Here is a 23,822-nt window from a genome sequence, read left to right as displayed (position 1 = left end):
CATGGTTCAGCCTTGGCTATTGGAAGCTCTTGTGGTTGGCATCTGTACCCCTGTGGCTTTGACATCCCTTTGCTGGACGGTGTTTGTTTTTGTTTCTTCAGCACTTCCTCACTTTCTAGAATTGCAAGATCTTCCAGGCTCATCTTGTCTACTTCCTGCCCCAGTCCTAGATTCAGCCATGGTTCCTTTATTAAAGAGTGGGGTTAGGATCCATAATCTGGGCATCAGGCATGCTTATTGCTATTGGGATGTCACTGTGACTTGGCCCTCTCAGCTAATAGAGCAAGGAAGTATATGTGGATGGATATGTAACCATCTGTATGTGTATTAAGGTGAACACAAGTTCATACTGATGTCTGATCTGGTCATTCTAGCCTCCTCCACTTGCTCAGCTGTAACCCCCAGTGCCGTGGGGAGAAGCTCCCACTTCTGCCATCTACTCAGTGATTCAGTTCCAGTATACACTTGCAGCACTTTGAGAATTGTTAGTCCATGCCCTTGTGGGAAACAGCCCTATCAACCGGAGTCCAGTGCTCTTTGCACTATTTATCATGCCCTTAGCCTACAGACTCCATGTGTTTCCAAAGTTACTTAGCACTGTTTCCTGGCCCCTGCCTTCAGCAGTACTGTTTTATGTATTTGTAATACATTTAGATTTATTTGCCACATTCTCTTTTCATCCTAGGATCGCCCAGCCTGTTAAATGAGTTATTAAACATGTATATACATTAAGGCTTACTCTTCAGGCTGTAAAGTTTTATGGGTTCTGACAAATGCTTAATATTTTGTGTTCACCATCACACTATCACACAGAACAGTTTCACTGCCCTGAAAAACATGCCCTGTGCTGCACTTATTCAGATTTCTCCCTCCCCATCCCTGGTGGCTACTGCCCTATTTCTTGTCTCCTTACTTTTGCCTTTTCCAGAAGATCATGTCATGAAATCATATAGTGTGCAGCCTTTTCAGACTGGCCACTGGCCCTCCTTCAGGTAGCATGGTGTATTTCAGAGTCATCCGTGTGTTTCTGTTGCTGGATAGCCTTTTATTCCGTTACCTGGATGTACCAGTTTGTTTGTCCGCTCCCCTGCTGAAGGACACCTTCAGGTCTGGGCGACCATGAATCAGTGAATAGTGGCACGAATGTTAGTGTGCAGGTTTTTCATGCACGTAAGTTTGTCTACTCGTGTGAAGCTGGATTGCATGGCAGGCTGTTCAGTTTTGCCTGTCCTGGACTCGCACACTCTCCCTGTGCTGACTACTTTTGTGACTCATATAAGCATTCTCAAATCTCGCCCTTCTTCAAGGGAAAAATGTGAAACCCTTAAATTTGAACTCCCCCTGCTGCTCCCAGCGCCCCTCCTCTTCCTTCTTTTCACAGCGGACTTCTCACAGAGTCACCTGCCCTCTGCTGCCACCTCCTTCTTTTATCACCACCTCAGTTCAGCCCACACTCTGGGAACGGGGGCTGTGACTATTACAAAATAGACCTCTGTTTTCACCAGGCTTCCTCTTGGCCACTCTTCTGCAGATCACCGTGTCCTACGTCTCACGGGATCTGCTCCGTCCTCTTCCTTGACCTTTTATGGCATCTGACACCGTTAGCTACTCCTTCTTGAGGCTGGTGACCACTTTTCCTGTTAGTGTTTCCCTTTCTCTTACCCTTCATCCTCTTCCTAGGTGTTCTTAGCTCTTCTCCTGGCCTGAAGTTTCTTCTGTGGCTGACACATTTTTATCACCACCAGGCCTCACTGTGAAACTTCAGGTCTGTACCAAACTAACTGTTATGTGACTTCATTCCATCCCAAACACGTGTCCTGAACTTTGCTCACTTTTCCCCTTTCAGGCTGGCCAGGGTCTCTAATTTGGGGAAAGCAACGCCCAAGTCAGAAGCCTAGGCACCGTCCTAGGTCCCTGCCTTCCCCTTGTGCCCAGCCCAGTCTGTCACTGAGACCTGTGGATTCTGTTTCTCATCTTTCACATTAACCTGGAGGAGCTCCTTGATCTCAGATCCTCATCATCTCTTGCCTGTAATAGACCCTGGTCTCCAGCTAGACTCCCTGCTCTAATCCACTTCTCTCATCTCCCAAAGCAGTGCCCCAGCTGTTCATGTTACCCCCGTGTATTAGAGTCTGTGACCGTTCTCCATAGCCACATCTGTACTCCGTAAGTGACTAAACTGGGGAGTTCACCCTATCCCATGCTTACGCTTCCCCCGCCACACCTTCATCTTCAGTTCGAACAGTAGAAACACTGGCTGGGTTTTTGCTTATGTTCTTCCCTCTACCTGGAGTACTGGACCTTTCCCCTAGTCTTCCATCAATTATCTTGCCCCTAGCAGATTGCTACTCATGCACCAGAGGCTTATAATGGAAAACAACCATCCTCTACTCTGTACCTCTCATGCGGTCACTACTTTTAACTGTTTCATCTGGTGGCTTCTGGCCTCTGACTGCTTGTTTCCAAATACACCCTCATGAAGCTTTCCCCCGCCAGCCACACACACATTGCCCGCCTTCATTGTTTGCTCTCCCTGAGCAGGAATCTAAGGCCGGTAGTCTGAGCTCAGTCTCCACCTCCCTAATTCCCACTACAGGAGTAAATCCAGAAAGGATGACATTGGCTCAGGGAAGCAGGGGACCTGACAGAGGAGAGAGGGAGAGCCGTCCCAGGAGGGGATGGAAGGCGTGGCCCAGGAGCCGTGACATGCGGACAGCCTGGAGAGCTCAGGCCCCCGGGAGCAGGAGCAGGGCTCTCCGACCCGTGTCTCCCCGGGGGAGATGGAATGGACTTACTACAAACTTGACTCCCTTCCAGGAAAAAGTTGACTCAGTTAAGTCCAGGAAAAGTTGTATAACAATGAAAATTAGTCACTGTATACGGTTGACTCTACTGAGAGCAATATACAGAATGTCTTAAAAATAGAAGTACTAATTTCTGACTTGTTTTTAATGTTTTATGACTAACTTGAAAGAATGAGCAGAGAGGTTTAGAAGGGGTGTTTGGAGGCTGGACTCTTTTGTAGCAAACGAAAGTCAGTGTATTACTAAAATTCTCTGTCTCTCCTGTATTGGATCTTTTTCTTGATATCCTCTCTATTTCAGATGGAGCTTGTTCTCTAGTGGTTTCCTGAGAAAAGAGAGTGGGGAGATACATGTTTTTGAAGCTTTGCCTCTGAAAATATCTTTCTGTCATCATACTTCATTGGTAATTGACTAAATATAGACTTCTTAATTAAAGTCCATTTTCCCTCAGAACTTTGAAGGCATTGCCGCTCTGTTCTCTTCCTGCATTGCTGTTGAGAGAGGCAGTGCCATTCATGCCTGTCTTCCTTCTCTGGAAGGTTTTGGAGCCACTGTTCTCAAGTGTCATAACTGTGCATCTGACGTGTCTGTGTTCACACATGTGCTGGGTGTCGGAGACAGACTCTTTCAGCCTGGAATTCACGTCCTTTGAGTTCATACCCTGGAAATCCATCATATCATTTTGCTTTGATAATTCCCTCCCCTTCCTTCATTGGATCTCTTCCTGGACCTTGTATTAGTTTGTTATGGAGCCCATGTGGCTGCCAATCTGCACCCCACTGGCCCCAGACTGTGCAAAAAGTGTCCACACTGCCAACATGCCCGGCGTCAGTGGGCACAGAGTAGGCGCTCTAGTCTCTGTTTAATGAAGGAGTGACAACTTCTTTGAGCTCTGAACGTTTTTGGTGTGACTTTTGCACAATTATTCTTGACTTTTTCCACCTTTGTATCAGTAAGTTAAGGTTTGTGGTGTTTTAAGGGAATTGATAATGTGTATCAATAAACCCAAAGGAAACTTTTTTTTTGCTGTCTGTTCTAACTTCTGCCATCAGTAAAAGGGTTTATTATTTTTTTTTAACTTTTTTTTTTTATTGGAGTCTAGTTGATTAACAATGCTGTGATAGTTTCAGGTGAACAGCAAAATGATTCAGTTATATTGGGTTGGCCAAAAAGCTTGTTTGGGTGTTTCCACAAGATGTTATGGAAGAACCTTAATGAACTTTTGCCAACCCAGTACATATGCATGTATCTATTGTTTTTCAGATTGTTTTCCCAATTAGGTTGTTATATAACACTGTGCTATACAGTAGGTCCTTGTTGGTTATGTTTTAAGTATAGCAGTTGTACATGTCCATCCCCAACTAACAATGCCTCCCCCTACTTCGTAACCATAAATTCATTCTCTAAATCTGTGAGTCTGTTTGTTTTGTAAATAAGCTCATTTGCATCATTTAAAAGCGGGCTTCTATGCCTGAGGAGACACTCAGAGCAGGGCAGTAGTGCATCAGAGGTATTAAGGTACTTGAAGATTGAGAGACGAGTGCAGTCATCCAGTGTTGGGAAAAGAACTTGACACACACGTTCTTGCGGGTTGTTGTTGCTGCAACAGGGAGCCTTGGCTTACGCTGACAGCAAGGGCTGTGTGTGCCCGTCAGGTTGACATCTGCCATTACATCAGGAGGAGGAGCCAAGAGCAAGGATCTCTCAGTCTGCACAGAAAGCGCCTCTAACATGGCAGTTACCCAGCTCTGGTGCTGGTCATTCTGTTTTATTTTTGGAATTAGTACAGTTATGAATCTGAAGTTTGGGCATAGAAGACTTAGTTACCACAGCTCCTTTAGATGGCTCTGAATGTACTTCCCAGTTAGCAGTCTGTGACTGGGGTCCGGGATGGCTCAGGGAGAGGAGGACAGGAGAGGGCACAGAGGGATGAGGGCACAAGCGTGGAAGAGAACCTGAATGTTAGAGAGGAAGCTCTGAGTGACCTTCCTAACTGGACAGCTGTCCTGCTCTGCCTTCCTTTCCTCTAAGGCCATCCTTTGGTATCCAAGGGGCATTGGTTCCAGGGTACACACACTCCCCTCCTACTCCTAGAATACTAAAGTCTAGGATACACAAGTCTGTAATATAAAATGGCATAGAATTTGCATATAGCCTACCCACATGCTCCCATATACTTTAAATCATCTCCAGATTACTTATACTACCTAATAATGTAAATGCTGCATAGTTGCCAGCATGGGGCAAATTAAAGTTTTGCTTCTTGGAACTTTTTTCTGGAAGTTTTTTCAGATATTTTCATCTGTAGCTGGTTGAATCTACAGATGTGGAACCTGTGGATATGAAGAGCCAACTGTCATGCATTTTTTTATTAGTGGTGCAGAAAGCTGGTCACAGAGCACTGCTGAGTCCCAGTGGGAGGTGCAGGGAGGAAGTTCTGGGCAGAGTTAGAGGAGCTGGTAATAAAACCTTTATCTCCTTTAAGTCAGTGGAAACCATCAGCCATTTGCCAGCAGAATTTCCCATCCCTGAGTGAACAGTGATGTTGGCATAGAGATGAAAAAAGCGATGGTTCTGCAAGGTTAATACAGAGGGTTGGGCTAGGCCTTGCGTAACAAAGACAAAACATAGAACAGGAGCTGTACCGGTTTCCTGGGGCTGCCATAGCAAATGATGACAAACTGGGGGGCTGAAAACAGCAGACGTTTTTTCTCCCACAGTGCTGGAAGCTACAATTCTGAAATCAAGGTGTCAATAGGGCTGAGCTCTCTCTAACGGCCTCTTCCTTTCTTCTGGCGGCTGTGGCCAGTCATGCAGTTTGCTGACCTTGATCCTGTGGCGTTCTGTCTAGGCATCTCTTTCCTTACAAGGACACCGGTCATCTTGGATTTCAGTTCAGTTCAGTTCAGTCGCTCAGTCGTGTCTGACTCTGCGACTCCATGAATCGCAGCACACCAGGCCTCTGTGTCCATCACCAACTCCCGGAGTTCACTCAGACTCACATCCATCAAGTCAGTGATGCCATCCAGCCATCTCATCCTCTGTCATCCCCTTCTCCTCCTGCCCCCAATCCCTCCCAGCATCAGAGTTTTTTCCAATGAGTCAGCTCTTCACATGAGGTGGCCAAAGTACTGGAGTTTCAGCTTTAGCATCAGTCCTTCCAATGAACACCCAGGACTGGTCTCCTTTAGGATGGACTGGTTGGATCTCCTTGCAGTCCAAGTGATTCTCAAGAGTCTTTAACACCACAGTTCAAAAGCATCAATTCTTTGGCGCTCAGCCTTCTTCACAATCCAACTCTCAAATACATCTATGACCACAGGAAAAACCATAGTCTTGACTAGATGGACCTTTGTTGGCAAAGTAATGTCTCTGCTTTTGAATATGCTATCTAGGTTGGTCATAACTTTCCTTCCAAGGAGTGAGCGTCTTTTAATTTTGTGGCTGCAGTCACCATCTGCAGTGATTTTGGAGCCCCCAAAAATAAAGTCTGACACTGTTTCCACTGTTTCTCCATGTATTTGCCATGAAGTGATGGGACCAGATGCCATGATCTTCGTTTTCTGAATGTTGAGCTTTAAGCCAACTTTTTCACTCTCCTCTTTCACTTTCATCAAGAGGCTTTTTAGTTCCTCTTCACTTTCTGCCATAAGGGGGGTGTCATCTGCATATCTGAGGTTATTGATATTTCTCCCGGCAGTCTTGATTCCAGCTTGTGCTTCTTCCAGCCCAGCGTTACTCATGATGTATTCTGCATAGAAGTTAAATAAGAAGGGTGACAATATACAGCCTTGACATACTCCTTTTCCTATTTGGAACCAGTCTGTTGTTCCATGTCCAGTTCTAACTGTTGCTTCCTGACCTGCATACAGGTTTCTCAAGAGGCAGGTCAGGTGGTCTGGTATTCCCATCTCTTTCAGAATTTTCCACAGTTTATTGTGATTCACAACAGTCAAAGGCTTTGGCGTAGTCAATAAAGCAGAAATAGATGTTTTTCTGGAACTCTCTTTTTTGATGATCCAGCGGATGTTGGCAATTTGATCTCTGGTTCCTCTGCCTTTTCTAAAACCAGCTTGAACATCAGGAAGTTCACGGTTCTCGTATTGTTGAAGCCTGGCTTCGAGAATTTTGAGCATTACTAACATGTGAGATGAGTGCAATTGTGTGGTAGTTTGAGCATTCTTTGGCATTGCCTTTCTTTGGGATTGGAATGAAAACTGACCTTTTCCAGTCCTGTGGCCACTGCTGAGATTTAGGGTCACTCAAATCTGGTTTGCTCTCATCTTGACTAATTGCGTCTGCAAAGAGCCTATTCCCAAAGAAGGTCACATTCTGAGGTTCTGGGTGGACATAAATTGGGGGATACTGTTCACCCCAGTACCATAGCTTAAATAAGCTAGAAATAAAAGACGTGTTATTGTCTGTCATAGAAGAGTTCCAAGACAAGCCATTTGAGGGGCCCAGATGAGAGTATCAGGAGCCCAGCGGCTGCCTATCTGATCGCCCCATCATGTTCAGCACATGCCTTCTACTCATGGTCTGTGAAGACTGCCTAAGTTCCAGCCATCTCATTTGCCTCCCACCTGCAGGAAAGAGAAAGAGAGGATGAAGAGTTTACAGAGGCACATGCCATCTGTTCTTTGAGAAACAGTCCATTATTTCAGTTTGTGTTATATCAGATGAAACTCTGTCAGATGCACGGTCAGCTGAAAAGGAGGCTGGGGATGTAACCTCTTTTCAGATAGCTTCGTGTCCTGCTAAACCTTGGAAGTTCTCTTTCTGAGAAAAAGAGGGTTAATGGGTATTAAGCAGGCAACCAGCAATCTTCCACAGTCAGGGTGGGTTGTCTTTATTTCCCCATGATATGTAAGAAGTAGTTTCTTAAGTGTATCTCTAAAACCTACTGTGCTTATTAAATGATTTTCTAAATGTCTTGATTATATATTCTCTTAAAAAGTGACCTAGGTTCGTAGGAACCAGAGATGACTGAAGAACTCTAAAGATGACTTAAAAAAATAAATAAGATGCAGGCTGTTGGTTACCTGAGAAGCTCAAGGGAAGTGATGGTGCTTCACGTCTGCCCCTTTGCAAGCACACAGCCAAGCCTCCCAACCCTGTCCAGGCTGCCCTCGTCCACAGAGAGTGGCGCTCTCCTCTCCCGCGTGCGCATCCGGGTGTCACGGAGTCTCCTCCTCGCTGTTATTCCAGATGCGTTCTCCATGCTCTCTCCTGTGGGGGCTTTTCTAAGCCCCTAAAGGCATGAAAAAAGTTAGGGTTTCTTGCAACGTTTTCTTAAGTCTGGATGTTATCAGATAACACGAAAGGGGAGACATGGCGGTCACTAAGAATAACATCCTTGGTCCCATAGAAAGCCTGAGGGAGGCTGGGAGAAGGCTGGAGGAGGAGAGTTTTCTGCCTCTGTTGCCTTGCTTGTGCCTGGTGCAGTGGGTCGTCGTCTTCTCGCTGACGCAGATCTCTGACTCACTTTGCTGCTCTCTCGGCAGTCCGTTCCAGGCATTCCCACTGAGGGGAGCCTCCTCCTGCCTGTGCAGGTCGTGGTCCTCTCAAGCTTTTCCTCACAGTTGTCTTCTCTTTGGCTATTACTACCCACCCCTCCCACCCCCCATTGGACTTCCCCAGTAGCTCTGCGGTAAAGAATCCTCGTGCAGTGCTGGAGCTGTGGGAGAGGTGGGTTCAGTCCCTGGATGGGTCAGAAGATCCCCTGGAGGAGGAAATGGCACCCCACTCCAGTGTTCTTGCCTGGGAAAGCCCATGGACAGAGGAGCCCGGCGGGCTACCATCCATAGGGTAGCAGGGTGAAATATGAGTGAAGCGACTTAGGATGCACGCGTGTGCACACACACACCCTTGTGAGGGAGGTGTAGGAAGGGCTTAGTCACGTCTCAGCTGGAATCCAGAGCTTGGTGTGGGTAGAGGGGTGACATGGGAGCTGGGACCACAGATGGAGACGGTGCACAGGCTGGAAGGCACTGCCGTCCTCAGGCTCCTGCCCTGAGCCCGCCCTCGCGCCTTCTCGCGAATGCCTGCTCTTGCAGCACAAAGTCCTGCCGACCCAACAGCAGGGCCTGATGCCGGATGGCCTCCTCCTGAGCACTTCTAGCCGGCCGTATGTGCATGCATTCGTGCCCTACTCTTCGTGACCCCATGGACTGTGGCCCACCAGGCTCCTCTGTACATGAGATTTTCCAGGCAAGAAGACTGGAGTGGGGTGCCGTTTCCTCCTCTAGGGGATCTTCTGACCCACCCAGGGATTGAACTGGAGTCTCCTGCAGTGCAGGCAGGTTCGTTGCCACGGAGCCACCAGGGAAGAAAGCCCTCTAGTCCGAGACTCCATTCCTTTCCTCAGGAGAGCTGACAGTTTCTCTGATTGTCTGCACACTTCACAGTGGACGGTTGCTTATAAAACTCAAGAAGGCTGGTGTATAATTTCCACATTTGCCACATCTCACTAGTTGTGTTAGTTTCATAACAATGACTATGCAGGACTAAAGGCAATGCTTTTTCCTCCAGGCGATCATGCCTGTTTTTCTGACAAAAATAAACTTTCCTCCTCGCATGTCCTTTTAGGTTTCCCACCAATCACCCACACACCTCTCATTTGGAATAGCTGGTCCCTTCCTACTAATGACAGCCCTTGGGGGCAGACCCAGAAGTTGTGTCCAGAGACTGAAATAACATTGCCAGCTGGGTGGTGCCACTACAGTACTATTTGATGGCTCTTATCGAGTTTAATTATGTTGAAACATTTTGTCTTCCCAGGGCTTAGAGGGAGGAACAGGCTAGAGTAAGATGTTTAACTTCTTTTTGAAAGAAGTCAACTTGAAAAGTATTGGGCGAGGCAGGGAGGAGTGATAGAACTTGCTTTTCCCAGTGTTGGAAGATGCCATCTCTCTGCTTGTTGGCAGAGAGGAGTCATTTAAGCCAGCTTGTGTAATTTGTTTGTTTATTGGGGCAGGTTGAAAAATGAATTCAGGGAAATCATGTATCTTTATACCAGTTAGGCTCTGAGTAAATATTTATGAATTGCTTACCATTTTGTTAGGCAGTAACATAAATTTAAAAAGTATATCAGCTGTCCCAAATCCACATTGAAAATGAGGGAACAAATACAGTTCTAAAATATGAAAACCATAATGCTGACAAACAGATGAAGGGATAATTAGCCTGAAAAACCCCAGGCTTAGAAGTTTTTTGTTTTTTGTTTTCTTCCCTTTTCTTTTTCCAGCTTTTAGAGTACCATTAAAACATTCGGTTCAGTTCAGTTCAGTTCAGTTCAGTCACTCAGTCGAGTCTGACTCTTTGCAACCCCATGAATCGCAGCACACCAGGCCTCCCTGTCCATCACCAGTTCCCAGAGTATATCCAACCACATGTCCATCCAGTTGGTGATGCCATCCAGCCATCTCATCCTGTCCCCTTCTCCTCCTGCCCCCAATCCCTCCCAGCATCAGGGTCTTTTCCAATGAGTCAACTCTTCACATGAGGTGGCCAAAGTACTGGAGTTTCAGCTTTAGCATCAGTCCTTCCAATGAACACCCAGGACTGATCTCCTTTAGGATGGACTGGTTGGATCTCCTTCCAACACCACAGTTCAAAAGCATCGATTCTTCAGCACTCAACTTTCTTCACAGTCCAACTCTCACATCATACATGACTACTGGAAAAACCATAGCCTTGACTAGACAGACCTTTGTTGGCAAAGCAGTATCTCTGCTTTTTAATATGCTATCTACGTTAGTCATAACTTTCCTTCCAAAGAGTAAGCATCTTTTAATTTCAAGGCTGCAGTCACCATCTGCAGTGATTTTGAAGCCCCCAAGATAAAGTCTGACACTGTTTCCACTGTTTTCCCATCTATTTCCCTTGAAGTGATGGGACCAGATGTCATGATCTTAGTTTTCTGAATGTTGAGCTTTAAGCCAACTTTTTCACTCTCCTCTTTCACTTTCATCAAGAGGCTTTTTAGTTCCTCTTCACTTTCTGCCATAAGGGGGGTGTCATCTGCATATCTGAGGTTATTGATATTTATCCCAGCAATCTTGATTCCAGCTTGTGCTTCTTCCAGCCCAGCGTTTCTCACGATGTAGTCTGCATAGAAGTTAAATAAGCAGGGTGACAATATACAGCCTTGACATACTCCTTTTCCTATTTGGAACCAGTCTGTTGTTCCATGTCCAGTTCTAACTGTTGCTTCCTGACCTGCATATAGGTTTCTCAAGAGGCAGGTCAGGGGGTTTGGTATTCTCATCTTTCAGAATTTTCCACAGTTTATTGTGATCCACAACAGTCAAAGGCTTTGGCGTAGTCAATAAAGCAGAAATAGATGTTTTTCTGGAACTCTCTTGCTTATTTGATGATCCAGCGAATGTTGGCAATTTGATCTCTGGTTCCTCTGCCTTTTTTAAAACCAGCTTGAACATCAGGAAGTTCACGGTTCTCGTATTGCTGAAGCCTGGCTTGGAGAATTTTGAGCATTACTTTACTAACGTGTGAGATGAGTACAATTGTGCGGTAGTTTGAGCATTCTTTGGCATTGCCTTTCTTTGGGATTGGAATGAAAACTGACCTTTTCCAGTCCTGTGGCCACTGCTGAGTTTTCCAAATTTGCTGGCATACTGAGTGCAGCACTTTCACAGCATCATCTTTCAGGATTTGAAATAGCTCAACTGGAATTCCATCACCTCCACTAGCTTTGTTCGTAGTGATGCTTTCTAAGGCCCCCTTGAGTTCACATTCCAGGATGTCTGCCTGTAGGTGAGTGATCACACCATCGTGATTATCTGGGTCATGAAGATCTTTTTTGTACAGTTCTGTGTATTCTTGCCACCTCTTCTTAAGATCTTCTGCTTCTGTTGAAACATTAGAGCATATTAAAACAAAAACTCCCAAAGTACGAACCCTTTGCTAAAGCCATTGAAAGGCCGTCATCCACGCCCAAACTTCAGTGTTTACTTGGCTCGTCAGTCTTCCCTGAAAGGCAGGCAAACTCCTTCCACCCAACAGAGGGGGATGAGGGCTTGAGTTCCACATCCTCATCAGTGTTCAGTTCTAAGTCCATTGACCAGACATGGGCTGCTCAGCGTCCTCTGTTAGCAAAGTTGTGGACACTGACTTAACCTAGGAGAGAGCAAGTCGACCATGAACTCCAAGCTGATCATGGACATCAGTTCATTTTGAGTGAAGTAAAAGTTGCTCAGTCGTGTCTGACTTTTGGCCACCCCATGGAATTCTCCAGGCCAGAATACTGGAGTTGGTAGCCTTTCCCTTCTCCAAGGCATCTTCCCAACCCAGGGATCAAATCCAGGTCTCCCACATTGCTCTCTTTATCAGCTGAGCCACAAGGGAAGCCCATTTTAGTTCATTTTAGCCAGATGTTTTAAAACCCTGGGTCCATGATCGGTGCTTGTCTAGAATCTTTGCTTTGAATAAGTTCTCATGACTGGGAATGGAAGAACCTGAATATCCTACAGAGCCTGCTTCTCCTCATGATCCTGAACAAGACTGAAAAGGCTCCAGATGCCCTCCTCCCCACACACTGGGGTCACATACTGTCCCCTGGCCTTCCTTTTTCTGCCTGCTCTACCCTAGGAGACACACTTTCTGCTTCCCCAGCAGCAAGCCTTAAGTCTGCCTCATGGGGTGAACGTAGGACCACGTTAGGCCTTCCAGGCAGCGCTTTTGCTTTCCTGGTAAAGGGGAAAGGTGAGCTGGTGCAACCCTGTGTCCCTGTTGCAGCTTGTGCCACGTGGCCCCAGCACCCGGAGGTGCAGCAGTGGCTGCACTGTGGGCAACAAGCTCACTTGCCATGGTTGACGGGACAGAACCTGTAGCCTCATCACCAGCTCTGAACTGCTCACCTCTGGACTGTTTCCCCACAAAAGAGGAACCTTTTCTTAATAAGTCACAGCAGACCCAGGTTTCTGTAACTTGCAGTTAGAAAAATCCCAGACTGGTACAGAGTTAGAGATCTGAAATTCATAGCTCTCTGGATTATTTTTTTTTAATATAGAGTATAGGAGGTATTAGGAGGCCTTTCTCCCTTGGGCCAGAGGCAAGGTCATGCTACTTTTATTATGGAAAATGTAGTCTCTGGATAGTGGGAAAAGAACTTGGTCAGTGCACGGACTGTAAAAAACCAAAACAGGTGTGGCAGCTGCGCTTTGCTGGAGTGAGCAGCTATGAGGAGATACCCCACGTCCAAGATGAGAGAAACCCCAGTAAGACGGTCAGTGCTGGAGCAGCTGTGAGGAGATACCCCATGTCCAAGGTCAGAGAAACCCCAGTAAGATGTAGGTGCTGGAGCGGCTGAGGAGATACCCCACACCCAAGGGCAAAGGAGAAGCCCCAGCAAGATGGTAGGAGGGGTGAGTTTGCGTTTAGAATCAAACCCCATTCCCGCCAGAGATGCTCAGAGGGCTCAAACAAACCTTGCGTACACCAGGACCCAGGGACTGCACAGAGACTGAGACAGAACTGTGTTTGAGCATCTGTGGAGGTATGGGTCAGCAGTGCACTGCCACAGGGCCAGGGGCTCTGGGTGCAGTAGATGTGGGAATGGCATAAGCCCTCTTGGGAGGATAGAGCTGCCAGACCTTACACAGGACTAGGAAATAGGCTCTTGGAAGGCACCAGGACCCAGGAGAAGGGAGCAGTGACCTCACAAGAGACTGACCTGGACTTGCCTGTGAGTGTCCAGGAGTCTCCAGCAGAGGCATGGGACGGTGGTGGCCTGCTGCAGGGTTGGGGGCACTAAGTGCAGCAGGACCTGCATGGGACCTTTTGAAGGAGGTCTCCATTATCTTCATTACCTCCACCATAGTTTGGCCCCGGATAAATAGCAGGGAGGGAACAGAGCTCCACCCATCAACAGATAATTGGATTTAAGATTTACTGAGCATGGCCCTGCCCATCAGAGCAAGACCCAGTTTCCCCCTCAGTCAGTCTCTCCCATCAGGAACCTTCCATAAGTCTCTTATCCTTCTCCATCAGAGACCAGACAGAATGAAAACCACAGAAAACTAAGCAGTCTAATCACATGGACCATGGCCTTGTCTAATTCAATGAAACTGAGTCATGCCATGTAGGGCCACCCAAGACAGATGGGTCATAGTGGAGAGTTCTGACAAAATGTGGTCCACTGGAGAAAGGAATGGCAAACCACTTCAGTATTCTTGCCTTGAGAACCCCATGAGCAGTATGAAAAGGCAAAAAGATAGGTCAGTGAAAGATGAACTCCCCAGGTTGGTAGGTGCCCAACATGCTACTGGAGAATAGTGGAGAAATAACTCCAGAAAGAATGAAGAGATGGAGCCAAAGCAAAAACAACAGCCATTTGTGGATGTGACTGGTGATGGAAGCAAGGTCCAATGCTGTAAAGAGAAATATTGCATCAGAACCTGGAATGTTAGGTCCATGAATCAAGGCAAATTGGAAGTGGTCAAACAGGAGATGGCAAGGGTGAACAACAACATTTTAGGAATCAGCGAACTAAAATGGACTGGAATGGTCAATTTAACTCAGATGACCATTATGTCTATTACTGTGGGTGAGAATCCCTTAGAAGAACTGGAGTAGCAACAAAAGAGCCAACAAAATGGAGAGCAACAAATGGAGTGAACAAGAGTCTGAAATGCAGTACTTGGGTGCAATCTCAAAAACAACAGAATGATCTCTTCGTGGTAATCCAAGTCTATGCCCCGACCAGTAAAGCTGAAGAAGCTGAAGTTGAACGGTTCTATGAAGACCTACAAGACCTTCTAGAACTAACACCCAAAAAGATGTCCTTTTCATTATAGGGGACTGGGATGCAAAAGTAGGAAGTCAAGAAACACCTGGAGTAACAGGCAAATTTTGCCTTGGATTACAAAATGAAGCAGGGCAAAGGCTAACAGAGTTTTGCCAAGAGAACGCACTGGTCATAGCAAACACCCTCTTCAAACAACACAAGAAAAGACTCTACACATGGTCAACACAGAAATCAGATTGATTATATTCTTTTCAGCCGAAGATGGAGAAGCTCTATACAGTCAGCAAAAACAAGACTAGGAGCTGAGTGTGGCTCAGATCATGATATTGCCAAATTCAGACTTAAATTGAAGAAAGTAGGAAAACCACCAGACCATTCAGGTATGACCTAAATCAAATCCCTTATAATTATACAGTGGAAGTGAGAAATAGATTTAAGAGACTAGATCTGATAGAGTGCCTGATAAACTATGGGCAGAGGTTCGTGACATTATGCAGGAGACAGGGATCAAGACCATCTCCAAGAAAAAGAAATGCAAAAAAGCAAAATGGCTGTCTGAGGAGGCCTTACAAATAGCTGTGAAAAGAAGAGAAATGAAAAGCAAAGGAGAAAGGGAAAGATATATCCATTTGAATGCAGAGTTCCAAAGAATAGCAAGGAGAGATAAGAAAGCCTTCCTCAGTGATCAGTGCAAAGAAATAGAGGACAACAATAGAATGGGAAAGACTAGAGATCTCTTCAAGAGATTTAGAGATACCAAGGGAACATTTCACACAAATACGGGCTCATTAAAGGACAGAAATGGTATGGACCTAACAGAAGCAGAAGATATTAAGAAGTGGCAAGGATACACAGAAGAACTATGCAACAAAGATCTTCACGACCCAGATAATCATGATGGTATGATCACTCACCTAGAGCTAGACATTTTGGAATGTGAAGTCAAGTGAGCCTTAGAAAGCATCACTATGAACAAAGCTAGTGGAGGTGATGGAATTCCAGTTGAGCTATTTCAAATCCTGAAAGATGATGCTGTGAAAGTGCTGCACTCAGTATGCCAGCAAATTTGGAAAACTCAGCAGTGGCCACAGGACTGGAAAAGGTCAGTTTTCATTCCAATCCCAAAGAAAGGCAATGCCAAAGAATGCTCAAACTACCACACAATTGCACTGACCTCACATGCTGGTAAAGTAGTGCTCAAAATTCTCCAAGCCAGGCTTCAACAATACGTGAACTGTGAACTTCCTGATGTTCAAGCTGGTTTTAGAAAAGGCAGAGGAACCAGAGATCAAATTGCCAACATCCATTGGGGATCATGGAAGAAGCAAGAGAGTTCCAGAAAAACATCTATTTCTGCTTTATTGACTATGCCAAAGCCTTTGACTGTGGATCACCACAAACTGAAAAATTCTACAAGAGATGGGAATACCAGACCACCTGACCTGCCTCTTGAGAAATCTGTATGCAGGTCAGGAAGCAACGGTTAGAACTGAACATGGAACAACAGACTGGTTCCAAATAGGAAAAGGAGTATGTCAAGGCTGTATATTGTTACCCTGCTTATTTAACTTATATGCAGAGTACATCATGAGAAATGCTGGGCTGGAAGAAGCACAAGCTGGAATCAAGATTGCTGGGATAAATATCAATAACCTCAGATATGCAGATGACACCACCCTTATGGCAGAAAGCGAAGAGGAACTAAAGAGCCTCTTGATGAAAGTGAAAGAGGAGAGTGAAAAAGTTGGCTTAAAGCTCAACATCCCGAAAACTAAGATCATGGCATCTGGTCCCATCACTTCATGGGAAATAGATGGGGAAACAGTGGAAACAGTGGCTGACTTTAATTTTCTGGGCTCCAAAATAACTGCAGATGGTGACTGCAGCCATGAAATTAAAAGACGCTTACTACTTGGAAGAAAAGTTATGACCAACCTAGATAGCATATTAAAGGAGATCTGTCCTGGGTGTTCCTTGGAAGGACTGATGCTAAAGCTGAAACTCCAGTACTTTGGCCACCTCATGCAAAGAGTTGACTCATTGGAAAAGACTCTGATACTGAGAGGGATTGGGGGCAGGAGGAGAAGGGGACGACAGAGGATGAGATGGCTGGATGGCATCACCGACTCGATGGACATGAGTCTGAGTAAACTCCGGGAGTTGGTGATGAACAGGGAGGGAGGCCTGGCGTGCTGTAGTCCATGGGGGTCTCAAAGAGTTGGACACGACTGAGCAACTGAACTGAACTGAACTTAGGAGGTATTGTTTATTAAATTGCACTTTTCCATGTTTACTGAGCATTTTCCACATGCCATACATTGTGTGAGACCAGTGACACAGAGGACAAAATGTTATTTAGAGTCCAAGCCAGACAGAAATAAGAATCCATATTCAGCAAGGGTAGCTTTGTGATCGGCTGACTAATTCCTTTAACAATGGTTGTGTACCTACAGTGAACCAGGCTTTTGGAGCTGGAGATACAGAGATGAATGTCATAGCTATAAGCCCTTAGGAGCACAGTCTTCTAAATATTCATCCTTCATTCATCCAATAAATGTTCATTGGACACCTACTATGGGTAATGGCACCGCACTCCAGTACTCTTGCCTGGAAGATCCCATGGATGGAGGAGCCTGGGAGGCTGCAGTCCATGGGGTCGCTAAGTCGGACATGACTGAGTGACTTCACTTTCACCTTTTGCTTTCATGCATTGGAGAAGGAAATGCCAACCCACTCCAGTGTTCTTGCCTGGAGAATCCCAAGGACGGGGGAGCCTGGTGGGCTGCCGTCTACAGGGTCGCACAGAGTCGGACACGACTGAAGTGACTTAGCAATAGCAATGTACCAGGCAGGCTCAGAGCTCAAGCTGAGGGGAGAATAAACAGGATTAAGGAGTCATTCTGCTTTTGAATAGGACCACAGGTGCCGGAAGTTAAGATTCAGGAAGGAATGAAACAAGGGGTAGGGGACCTATAGCTGGAGGCATAGCATGAGAGGTCGGCTGTCCTTGCAGCGTGACCGGTGGTCTCCAGCAACACTTGAGTCACAAGTCCCCTCCCTCGCATGAGTTTTGCATCTGGCCAGGCCGTTTCCCTCAGCCCGCATCATTTTCTCCAGAGCTCGACTTCCTCTAGGCTGTTTACGTGTGACCGCTGCCTGCGCCAGCCTGCCCAGCGCCCTTGTTGCTGCTAGTTACCTTGTGACCCGAGTATCTTTATTAAAAGTGAAGTGTCCCCTAATAAGGAACATGTACCCTTTTTCTCAAGAAGTGATTATGTGACTAATTGAAATCACAGTGACTCCTATTTTCCCCTTCAGAGGCAGCAGTGTATTCTCAAACAGTAATGGGGTGGAAAGCCGCCACTTGGCCCGAGAGGTTTAGCCTGATTTCTGGGAAAGAGGCATCCTTGCTACTCAGCCATAAATAGGTTATCAAGACAAAATACACCGAGACTGGATGGCCCCCGATTCCCAGCTGAGCTAATCCCAGAGGATCCTGACATCCCGTCCAAGGACACTGACGGCAAGAGAGAGCCCAGCTCCCTAGAGATTTGGGCCTCTGTTCTGTCTTGGTCTGGCCCAGCCACCAAGGCAAGCCACTTCCCCCATGGGGCCAGCTTTGTCATTAGCGAAACGGAGTGAATGCTAGACACTGCTTGACTCAGAAACTTGTCAGTGCAGTGAAAAAAACACATGAAAGCCCTTTGTAACATTAAATAAAAGCTTGGTTGCACTGACACAGGAGTGGCTTCCCAGCAGCAGACTGGTTATGCTCCGAGGCCTTTAGGACTCTGATGTTTTCAGCGGCTCCCTCCTCAAGGTCAACCCATCCCTGGGGCCCGCAGGCATCAAAGGCCCGAGTTCAACTCTGAGCAGCTCAAAAAGGCCGACCACTGGAGCCTCACTTCAGCTAGTCTTTACTTCTGAAGAAAGGGGTGACCGTCCCGACGGAGCAGGTTGGCCTCGGGGTGCATGTTACCAGCAGGCACAGCGGTAACTGCTCCCAAAGCTGCAGGCACAGTTGAGCAAGAGATACAAAGGTGCTCGCCTGCCTTGGGAACATTAATCAAGGGTTTGCAAAGGCTCTGTCCCCTAGAGATTAAATTCTGATTTCTGCAACTCCAGCTGGAAGAGAGGATAACGGATGACATTATCAATGTCATGGTCAAGCAGCAGAAGCAGGAGGAGTGCTCAGAGAGAAAGGAGGCCCCTCTGAGAATCAGCCATGGCTGGGCTGGGTCAGACTCACTTGTGAGGCCCTGGGGCAGCCTCACTGTGGGTAGTCCGCTCTCCCATCCACATGCCAGTTCATACATATGTGTTTCGTTTAAGAGGTTACTCTCCGTGGTAGGCAGCATTCTCATGTGGCCCCCAAGACCCCTGGCTCTGCTCTACACTCACCTCTGCAGCGATCATGGCAAACATGAGTCTAGGTACTGCCGAGGAGGAAACTGCAGATAGAATTAAGATCGTAAGCCAGCTGGCCCTAAGAGAGGGCAATTATCTGAGTGGGCCTGACTCTTTAAGGTGGAGAGTTTTCTCAGATCACCGTCTGAGTGGTCCCAGACGTCAGAGCTCAATGCATGAGAAGGATTCGTGGTCTTGAAGATGGAGGGGCCACGTGGCAGGAACGCAGGCAGCTTCTGGGAGTGGAGTGTGGCCCGCAGACAGCCAGCAGGACCCAGGGACCTTGCTCTCGTTACTGTGGGAACTGAATTCTGCCTCCAAGAAAGGGCCCTGAAGCGTGTTTGTCTCCAGAGCCTCCTGGTGAGACCTGAGCCCAGCTGACACCGTGGTTCAACCTCGGGAGACCCTGAGCAGAGAGCCCAGTCCCGCTGTGTGACCTCTGACCTACAGAACTGTGGCCCAGTAGGTGGGCAGTGATAAGGCACTGGGTTTGTCAGCATTTGGGCCACCCGGCCCTTGGGCAGTTCCAGTCACTAGGGTAACCGGCGGGTGATCACACGGCCAAGTCAGTTTGGGAGTCTTCTCATTTAGTGAGCTCTCCAGCATCTATAATTATGTTTTGACTTTTTAAACCTTTTCATTTTTAATTAATTTCAGACTCACAAAAAAGTTGTACACAGTACACAGCATTCTCAAAAACTCTTCACTCCAATCCCCCAACTGTTGCATAAACACAGCAGAGTTATAAAAGTCTGGAAGTGAATACATTCCCCCAGCTGCCCTGCTGGCGTCCCCGTTGTGGTCCAGTTGCAGTGCAGGAAGCCCTCTTTCATCTAGAACATCTCAGTCTTCGTCTTCATGATTTTGATGTATTTGAAGAAGTATCAACTGGTTATTTTGTAGAATGCCCCTTACTCTAGGTGGCTGTTTCCTCGAGATTAAATTCAGAGTACGGATTTTTGGCAGGAGCATAGAAGATGTGACGCTGTGTCTTTCTCAGTGCACTGTGTCAAGAGGTCCCATTTGGTCCCTCAGGGAAGGCGTTCGCGTCGATCCCTTGGCCAAAGCAGCTGCCTGGTTTCTCCATCGTAAAGCTGCCTTCTTCCCCTTTGTCATGAATAATTACCTTGTGGGAAAGACTGTGAGCCTGTTGGTATCCTATTTCTCACCGTATTTTTGCTCACTGATTTTAGCAACTACCGATGATTCTTCTGTGAAACAATTACTGCTGTGGGATTTGCCAAAACATTCCTGGTTCTATAATTCCTTCTACATTTATTAGCTAGAATTCTAATAATTTCAGTAAATCTAGAAAGCATCAATTTCTACAAATCCTAGAATTTGTGGGGAAGAGTGTTCCTTCCAGTCCCACTTGTTTACTCACCTACCTATTTATTTACTTCAGTGTGGATTCAGGGAATCTTTCTTTCTTTTGTGGGTCAGAACCCATTACGACCATGGTTTATCTTGTTGCCCAAACTGTCCCAGAGGAGCCCTTTTGGGTTGGCCCCCGGCTCTTCTGGACATGCCCCTGTCACTTGTTCATAACTCAGTGTAATGGTTAATGATTTCCTGGCACCCTCATCTTTCCTGTTCCAATTCTCCAAGGTCTCCTGGGTCCTTTATTGAGAGATTGGTATTTAGAAACCAAGATCTATGAGTATATAGACATGTCCACAGCACTGTTCTTCATTTTTAAAATTTTATTGAAGTATAGTTGATTTACAACATTGTGTTAATTTTTCCTGCATAGCAAACTGACTCAGTTATACACATATATATTCTTTTTTCATATTCTTTTCCATTATGGTTCATCATAGGATACTGAATCCGTAGTAGGACCTTGCTGTTTATCCATCCTATAAATAATACTTTGCATCTGCTGACCCCAGACTCCCAGTCTACCCCTCCCCTAACGCCCTACCCCTTAGCAGACACAAGTCCTCAATATCTGTGATTCTGTTTCTATTTTGTAGATATGTATCATAGTTTAGATTCCACGTATAAGTAAAATCACATGGTATTTGTCTTTTTTTTTTTTTTTTCTGACTTCACTTAGTGTGATCATCTAGGTTCATCAATGTAGCTGCAAGTGGCATTACTTCATTCTTTTTATGGCTGAGTGGTAGTTTGCTGAATATATGTACCACATCTTCTGTATCCGTTCATCTGTTGATGGACATTTCTGTTGTTTCCATGCATGTCTTGGCTATTTCCATAGAACTACACTTAATAGTCATGCTCTGATACTGCGGATCATTGATCCTTTCATTGTCACACACAGACACATACTCACCTTTTGGTAAAATGCAGGGTCAAGGGGAGCTCATCCGCCTGCAGCTGGACTCCTCTTGCTACACTTGACCCCCTTGAACCTCAGCCCCCACGTTCCTTGGGCCAGCCATGTGCGTCTACCCCATGCCTCCCCAGGCGCTCCCATCACTCACCTCCTCTGCAGGGACCCTTCCCACTCAGTGACCCTGGAAAGAGCCTCTCTCCACTTTCAGATCTATTATTATTAATGTTACTAATAACTATTAATACCTCTTACTGGGCACTTGTGCTCCAGGCAAACATGAGTTCGAATCCTTACAGCAACCCACGAAGAAGGCAGCTTCCCCATTTATGGACCAAACACGGAGGCTCCAAGAGGGCTGTCACCCAGCTTAGGAAGCATGAAGTGAGGATTCTCACTCTTCAGCTCTGCTCTTTGCATCCGCCCTGCCCTGTGCGGACTGTGGGTCTGCAGACACCCAGGAGCCAGGAAGAGTGAGAGGCGGCCAGGCCGTGACAGCCCCTGGACTCTCCTCCCTGAGAGTCTGGCGGAGGTGGGGTGGGGCCGTTCCCCTGGCCCCCTCCTCTTCCTTCCGGCTTCATACACTCTTTTTTACTACTGTTTCCGGCCCCCATCAAAATCTCCCAGGTTCCTTCTTTGGCCTGGGAACTCCAGGAGACAAAGCCTAACGTTCTATGATCAGGGAGACAAGGCTTGAAAATGCAGATGCCCAAATACCTGGGGAAGGAAAGGCTGCAGGTGGGATGGGTGAGTTTCCGGGGGATCTCTTCCTATTTGAGTGTTCCTGTCCCTGTGAGAGGACACGAAAGCCTTCTGCCTATGAATCAGAAAAGAAATCTGGGTGGGGACCCTTTTCTTCCTGCAGAGAGAAAATCAGAGGCTATGCCCTGGGCACTTCCTGCCAAGAGCCTGGGCACAGCGCACCAAAGCCAGGAGAAGGCTGCTTACATCCTGGGGAAACAGAGCCGGAGATGCTGATCTGGCTCCTCCAGTCCCCTGCCTCCCATCTAAGCTTCACTTTCCTTTTGGTTCTCTAAGCGCAGTCTGAACCAGGAGAACCAGCAGCATCCTTATAACCTGGGCTTCTTGACAGATGGGTCAGTTGCTGGGCCCCACCCCAGACTGAATCAGAAACAAGGGCTGAGGCCCAGCGGTCTGAGTGAGCAGCCCTTCAGCCTCTTCTCCTCTCCTGCCTGCAAGCTGAGTGCCTCTGGCCTCAGGACCTCAGATGATTCTGCTAATGGTGACCACCCTAAACTGATGATCAGCTGAGGACTAGGGGAGGCCCTGGAGTTTCCTCACAGGTCTATAAATTAGGGTAGGTTTTAAAAATGCCACTTCGATGCACTAAGAGCTCCTTAGTAGAGAAGCAGCGTTGAATCAATACTCCATTAGACTGAGGACAGAAATGCCAGCTGACACAATTGAAATTTGCTGAACACTGATGACATGACTTAGTTTATGACTCATGTTACATTGGTGACAGGGCCTGGGAACGTATTCTAAATTTCAAATCGCTCCCGACTTTTCCTCCACATCTGCAAACCAGAGGACCATGACCCACCACCCCAGCCCACTGCCCACCAGCAATGCCTGTGATAAGTTAGTGCTTCAGCAAATCCCACTGTCCATGACACTCTTACCTCTTGTGGGAACTTGCCTGGGCTATTTCCTCCCTTCTGCAAGGGACAAGCAGAAGTACTCTGTTATTGTATGTTGACATCAGTCCTTGTTGGCTGCCTCTGACTGGTGGTGAAAGAACAAATGTTCTCAGGGATGTTAAACAGACACCACAAAAATCAGAGAGGGCTGCTCTCTGAACATAGGAGGGAAACCAGACTGTAAGGAGTCCTGTTTCCTACTCTGCGTTATACTCAAAGTGGAGCAATCAGGCTGCATGAATCTGAACTGGTTTTACTCAGCCCTTCTGATACCAAACGTGTGGGTTTTCCACACCAACAGCCATTTGTCCCACTGGATGTCCTGAAGTTCAACTCAGTCGTGAAATCACCTGGGTTTAGCCCATATCCCACAGGTTACGGGCTTAGTCCCTCAAGACTGCCCCGTTTGAGACGCCTGTCACAAGTACTGCCCAGGGTACCATTTTCTGTCGAATTCGGCTGCAAAGTGTGGGGTTCCTCCAACCCCATCCTTTCAGGTTTGATAATTGGCTAGACAGGCTCACAGAAGCCAGAAAAGTATTTACCGCTATTATGGTGGCTCAGATACTAAAGAAACTTGCCTGCAATGCAGGAGATGCAGGTTCGATCCCTGGGCCAGGAAGAGCCCCTGGAGAAGGGAATGGCTACCCACCCCAGTATTCTTGCTTGGAGAATTCCATGGACAGAGGAGCCTGGTGGGCTATAATCCACGGGGTTGCAAAGAGTTGGACATGACTGAACAACTAACGCTAACGTAGAGGATGCAAGTCAGAAGCGGCCACGCAGAAGAGATGAAGGGGGCAGGTGAGGGGGGGTGGGGCAGAGAACCTCCAGGCCTCCTTGGGTGCCCCGCCCTCCCAGCACCTCCACATGCCCACCACCCAGAA

The 23,822-nt window shown here is 46.9% G+C and overlaps 1 protein-coding gene across 3 annotated transcripts in view; it reads left to right on the top strand.

Annotated features, from left to right (window-relative positions):
• Positions 1–23,822, top strand: part of PFKFB3 (6-phosphofructo-2-kinase/fructose-2,6-biphosphatase 3) — a 101,851-nt gene that overhangs the window by 2,065 nt on the left and 75,964 nt on the right. The window lies entirely within an intron of this gene.

The sequence above is a fragment of the Oryx dammah genome, unplaced genomic scaffold, assembly GCF_014754425.2.
Source record: "Oryx dammah isolate SB20612 unplaced genomic scaffold, SCBI_Odam_1.1 HiC_scaffold_10, whole genome shotgun sequence".
Classification (NCBI taxonomy): domain Eukaryota; kingdom Metazoa; phylum Chordata; class Mammalia; order Artiodactyla; family Bovidae; genus Oryx; species Oryx dammah.
Note: the sequence above shows the minus strand (reverse complement) of the source record. Positions and strands in the feature narration are given on the sequence as shown.